Genomic DNA, 7275 nt, shown 5'->3' on the forward strand with positions numbered 1-7275 from the left:
GTCATTTTAATCCGTCATATAAAAGGCAGACTATAGACATGGGGAAAGCGTTACATTTCTATCGTATAGTGATAAATCACCGTGATTTTGTCACGACTGTTACTTCCGTGACTTTGTCACGCCTATAACTTACATCACGATATACGGTTTTAGCCAGCGGCTTCTTTCTAATACTTATAGCCGTTTTTATAAAATGATTTAAGTTTTTACTCCCTTTGTAATAAGTTTCAAATCCATTCAACAAGTTGATTTAGTATTTAATGTAATTTTGTTTGTTACTTATTTTATGCGAATCTTTGGATTTTAAGAAATAGCAATAAAGTGTAATGTAATTATATATCTAGTAAAATACACAAAGTAGATTATACATAAATATAAAATACCAACTCTTCTTATATCTAACAAATATTCAAAAATATTTTACTTTGCTAATAAATAGATTTATAGTAACTGCTGCAGATTTTTTTCATCCGCCTTTCCTTGTAGTAATAAGCACCTACGACCCTTGTGAGTGAGCAAAGAAAGTCGTCCTATCTCACTCACTCCCACCGCCGAAATTGCCCAATTATCCGAACTACAACGACTGGCGCGCTCAGTCACCACGGAACGGAGATCGCACATTGTATCAAATACGTATGTCGTGATGTGAGCGACGGGGATAGCTATTGGAACGGAGGAACACCTATGTGACTTTGGAACGTCGTTCCTTCGGAACGAGTCACGGTGATAATGTTTGTGTTGATTTTATTATATTAGGTTTATTGTGCTCCAAATCTAAAGATTTAGGACTACGCAACGAGTCACTCCAGAGAATTTGTGGTACTACCATGAGACTACAATGACAGTTATCGCTAACGTCCGCGTAAAATGTTTGTACCTATACAAAACAAGCCCTGTACCCCACCTACGATGGAGCCGGGCTCGGCCTGCGGTGCGTGGTTGGGCTTAGATTACGGAGTGTGCTTATGCCCTTCGGGGGTAACAGTGGTTAGTGCTATGAGCAATTGGTGAAGAGGTTCCGGGTTCGACTCCCGATTTGTGCAAATTTAGGAAACGAACATTTCGAAGTTGGTTCTGGTCTGGGTATTCTGGGTATTGCCCTCAGAGATATCGTTATTCTGGTATTCATAGTACAGGATATTCCCTAATTTGAGAAAAGAAATTTGGTGTGATTGTCTGGTATTTTTTTCCCTAAATATTTATCTTTGACTTAGTTTCCAAGAAAAAAGAATGTAACAGAGAGCAGAGAGGACTCTAAAATTGAACTTCGACACACGCTACTCCGACAATATGTTACATCGACATGATTTTATTCAGACATTACGCTACTCCGTTAATATGTTACTTGGACATTACTTAGATACTACGCTACTTCGACAACACAGAAGAGATGTTTCTTAAAAAAATCTTTGTACTCTGATAAGAAAAATCATCATTACAAACCCACGCAGGAAATGATTTCTTATATCGGTTAATATAACAAAAAAATGAAGTGTGAGCGTTAAAAATTTCAAGTTACAAGCAATACGTGAGTGCATCACATATGATGCACGACCCTTTTGAAACTTATAGATTTTTTTTAATTTGCACATGTAAGCTAGATCGTTTTTATTTACTTGCACGTATGATTCACGAAAATAGAGACATTATGCACGTGGTACCGGGTGAATTTTTAACCAATGTTGCCAGATTGTCATAGTTAAAATAAAACACAAAAAATAATCAACATTTTTTTATTTCAAGTTACAAAATTTGTATAGGACTTACGTATATGGCACATGATAATACTCTATTTCTCTAAAGGATTCTCTAATTCTTCCATAAGATGATCTTCACCATCACTTTCTTCCAGAATTTTCCATATTTCTTCCGGCGCAGACAGCGAAATCGGTTTACCTCGTAGTTTTGAGCGTTTCATGATAAACGTCGACTTTGTGACACTTTGTATAATTTTTAACAATTTATAATAAACTTTCACTACCCTTTTCTATCTTTTCAAGGCATAGAATGAACAAAGAACACAGAGATTTAACAAAAAAACATCTAGGAAATGAAACTATTTTTCCGGATTTAAATTTGTTTTTTCAAACAAAGGGTTGTTTGAAAAAAGAAATATACTATATGTACATATAATATAATAACAAACCTTTCCGGAAAAATGGAAAAATAGTTGCATTTCTTATGTGTAACAATCGCGAAAACCTAAAAAAAACATCTGTCAAAATTACTATTTGAAACGTGCATGAATTATTACGATTATTGGATGCAGTAAAATTATTTTTTAAATAAAGAATAAAATTATTTACTAAATTTTATTTTTATTATAAAAAGATTAATTATAGAAAATACAAATTATAGAACTAAAATAATGAGCCAAATAAAATTAAGGAACTACCACGTGCGTGCATCATGTATGTGGCATCAAGTAAAGAACTCATACGTGCGTGCATCACATGTGTAGCACTTGGGAAAAACGTGAAAATGGGATGGGGGTTTACGAAAATGATTTTTCTGTCCATGAATGTAACAATATATACCAATTCCAACAAATTTGCACGTGAGGGGTCTATTTCTGATTTCGAGCTGCACAGGAAACTTGTTAAAATGGGACAGTATGGGGAAATCTAAAACCATATAAGATACAAAGAAACTATCTTAGGATCCATAAAGTCGTCTTTTTTGTGGAAACAATTTTAGCATAGTCAATTTTTTGGTCAAGCGTGAGTTGTCCATTAAAACGAATAAAATTGATCAAAATCTTTTTTGGTGCCGATCGACTCAGTTTCATGACGGAATCATTTCATTGTATAGGACGAAGAAAATCAGGACAGCAGAAGTTGATCAAAGTTAATAAAATGTTATTCATTGTGTATGAAATTTTTTTCATTAAATTTGACCAACTTTGCTGCCCCGATTTTTTCGTCCCATTTGTATGGGACGATATTGTTGAAATGATCCTTCATGACTCTGAGTCGATTAGCACTAAACAAAATTTTGATCAATTTTATTATTATTATTATTTTTTTAAATTAAGTTCCTAAGGCAGTTTTCTTGTATCTTCTATGGTTTTGGATTTCCCCATATTGCCCCATAAAAAAACACTCTGTATAAAGTGCAACTAAAAAAATTTCTTAAAATAAAACAAAGTATACTATTTCAAAATCCATTATCTTCCATTATCCATTTTCTTCCGTCTTCTTTTCTTTTTTTGTTGTATTGATCGATATAAGAAATCATTTCCTACGTGGGTCTGTAATGATGATTTTTCTTATCTGAGTACAAAGATTTTTTAAAGAAACATCTCCTCTGTGTTGTCGAAGTAGCATAGTGTCTGAGTAAAATCATGTCGATGTAACATATTGTCGGAGTAGCGTAGTGTCTGAGTAATGTCGAAGTAACATATTGTCGGAGTAGCGTAATGTCTGAATAAAATCATGTCGATGTAAATGTTGTCGGAGTAGCGTAGTGTCTGAGTAAAGTAATGTCGAAGTAACATATTGTCGGAGTAGCGTGTGTCGAAGTTCAATTTTAAAGTCAACAGAGAGACAGTCGAGATACAACAACGCTCTAACTATCCCCACTCATCATTTCCACTACATCGGGAAGTGTGCCTTACATTTTGAACAATTGTGAGATCTTGTACTCGTAATAGAGCCTCCGTATACTACCTACGTACGGTGGCGTACGTACGTTTCGGGCTTCACCCTCCGCTGGAACTCGACCTACGGTCTCGACACGTATGACTTTGTTTAAAAAAATTAACATGGCTCTTTAATGGCAGCCATGTTGAAATATGCCAAAAAGTAAATTTTTGACCGCAAATGGCGATAAACCAATTTTGACTACAAATTTTTATCCAGCACTGCTAGTGGTCTTGGCATACCAACTCATCACATGCTCTTCCGTCAGTTTTTTTTAACGAAAAGAAACACATATATGGCAGCCATATTAAAAAATGCCGAAGAAAATCTTTTGACCCCAAGTTATGTATAAGACTCCTAAATGCCTCCTAAAGGCATGCCAATTTTCAGCCGGATCGAAGCAAATTTTTCTTCGGCCGCCATTTTGAATTCGCCATCTTAAATATTTATTGAGACAGGCAGTTGATCACTGTTACCCTCGTACCTATCTCTAATATTTTCCGTTTTATAAGATCTTGTATGGCAGCCATCTTATTTATTTCAATTTCGAACATTTTTACTTCCGACGGAAATTGCCTAGGGTGTACCTCATAAAAGTGCACAAACCTTCCCTGCATATATTTTAGTTTTTGCAGGACGTTGATCACTCTTTTATATTTTCCACATTCAGGTCATCTCGTGTTTATCCCTTTGCTTTGGAACCTATCCGCGTACAACGGCAAAAATGCCTTTTTTCCACCATATCGGGACGTATGCGATCTATTTCTATCAGTGAGTCGGCAAAGGTAGCTTTATATATATGAAATGTTGTTTCTTCTGGTGACCACTAGGGGCTGATGTAATGTATAATTAGCCATATAGAATTGTGAAGTAATTGAAGCGGTCGCTAGCGATAACTGTCACGGTAAACTCGTGGTCTGAGTCTGTCTGACTATGGTAGAAGCACTGATTTTTTAAATGTCAACGTTTAAATTTCATGCTAGCATGAAGACACGGTCCGTAACAAATATCAGTGTACTGGAACATATGCAAGTCAGACATAGTTGTGAAGCCCTTTAGATAAATTGAAATTACGTGCACTTCAATTTTCTTCGAATAAATTTACTTTTAAGGCATGTAGGTACAGTCAACAACACCACTGGGCCACATTTCGGTCATTAGTTAATTTGTATGTACCTACAATTGAACTTGAATTTGAAGTGTAAGTTCAACGTACTTTTGAGTGCACTTTAAAGTTGCTTGTTATTAATAGGTACTTGTTAACATATTTTGCAATTATTAATTAAACTAATGAACCATACAAGTCAAATGGTACGGGAGAGGTACCTTTTTGACCAGTCAATTACAAGATGCTACTCCGTTCCAGCCAGAAACTTCGCTTAACGCTAATTAAAGAGGAGCATTAATTCGAGAAGCCCATTACGAGGAAAGCAATTTCATTTTCTTGTGAATTAAGGCTACAGTCATGGAATTGCTAGTACATAAAGCACATAATATATTGATCCTTGCCAATTAATTCTGAGGATTTAAAATTCGTTCAGGTAATATTTAAAAATTAAAAAAGAGGCGAAGGATGTCGTTGACATAATGGGTAATGCAAGGATTTGGTTAACTGTATACAAAGGACGGACGACGTTACATATAACAGAACGTAAGTAAGTAGGTACATTTTTTTTATAACACCAAGTGACGTGACGAATAAGTCGTGCACCTGGTGGTGCGACACGCCTATCTATAACAGTTGCAGTGCCGTTCTTAGCTTTAAATTGAAATAAAAGTTCTTATGGCCACTACCACTGCGACCGTCACCTTGAGACATAAGTTGACAAGCCCCATGTGCCTGTAATTACATCAGCACCCTTGCCCTTCTCAACCGAAACGCATTAATGCTCACATTATCTACTACTTGGCGGCAGAAATAGGTAAGGTGGCAATACATCCCTGGACGAACTCTTTCACAAGTAGCCTACTGCTGCTACTATACATATACAAATCTATTAAATTATTCATTATGTATGTCTATACTCTACAACGAAAATGTAAAAAAAGATGATGCCATTACAAGGAAATATTGATCAGTACAGAAAATAATAATGATCAGTACAGAAAAAAACTGACCTCAAAAGTACGTGGAATTACGTCTATTTCTAAGTTTTATTGAAAATATCCCCTAGTTCGCCACTATACAGCACTTGACACTGGAGATAATAAAAATCGGTTCTCACTACTCAAAGTATATTGAGAGAAAAACGCCTTCAATTGGAGAAATAGCAAAACCAACCATTAAAGTAAATGCTAAAATAATAAAGTTTTAGCGCTATTTATAAAAATGAATCTTCATGCGTGAACAGTCACCCTTCGAGGTGGATGATTTTCTTCAAAATAAAATGGGACCACTATGGAAGTACCCCCTTTCCAACAAAAAAAGAATCATGAAAATCGGTTCACAAATACCGGAGTTATCGCGTAACATAAATACAAAAAAAAAAACATATAGACGAATTGAGAACCTCCTTCTTTTTGAAGTCGGTTAAAAAATGATGCGAAGTTGAAAATGTCTTTCAAAAAATAAAAATAAAAACAATTACCCAAGTTTATTTAGCTTCTGCGGCCTCGATTATTTCATTCTATACATTGACTTTTATTTGTAAGTCAATGATTCTATACAATGCAATGATCCTTATTTGAAACTGAGTCGATTAGAACTTAAAAAAATTCCATCAATTTTGTTCATTGTTACGGATATCTCACAAATTGATTGTGCCAAAATTGTTTTTATAAGAAAAGACTTAATGGTTTCCTTCTATGTTCAATGGTTTCGGATTACCCACACTGTTCCATTTAAAAAAAAAACTGTATGTACCAGAGGGCGCAATTTGAGAAATGACTAAGTTGTTTAAATCGCAAGTGTACTTTTTTCCATAATTATTATTTTATAACACGAAGAAAGAGAGATTGAGAGAGAGATAGAGGAAAGAAAAACAACATAAAAAAACATTTATGATCTTTATAGTGATACATATATGAATTAATATCACTTTGACATCTTACTTTACATTTTTGATCCCGAATCACTGAATTACATAACATCTCGGAGTGTAGGCATGTCAATCGAAATAGATACTGTTTATTTACATATACAAAACGTAATATATCTTAAATACCTACTTAATACTATGTATACGCACATAACAGTGGAAAAGTATTGCGACCATAGTATACCGGCTTTAGATATGCGCCTGGATGACAAGCGCAGGAATACAACAAACTCGTCACGATGTGAGGTCACGGCGACCGGCACCGATGACCGGTGCCAGCCAACCTTAAGAGGCTATACAACCTCAGCTTGAATTCAAAATTTTCTTATACTAATACGGTTCATTTTGCTTGGGTCGAGTGACAGGGACACTGGTTTTATTTGAGAATTATTTTTTTACAAACGAAGCCATTTGAAAAATGTATATCGTATAGTTAGTTATACGTGTTCTATTTTAGTTCGGTCGATATAAAAAAAAAATTGGTATAAGTAAAGTACCTATTCATATATATAATATTAGGGGTTAAAGCATTGACTTACAATTAAAGTATGAAATTGCCGTTTTATTGCAATAGGTTCTTTGAATTTTCATAGAAT

This window comes from Hyposmocoma kahamanoa, unplaced genomic scaffold, assembly GCF_003589595.1.
Source record: "Hyposmocoma kahamanoa isolate Upper Pololo Valley unplaced genomic scaffold, ASM358959v1 87, whole genome shotgun sequence".
In the NCBI taxonomy this organism is placed as follows: domain Eukaryota; kingdom Metazoa; phylum Arthropoda; class Insecta; order Lepidoptera; family Cosmopterigidae; genus Hyposmocoma; species Hyposmocoma kahamanoa.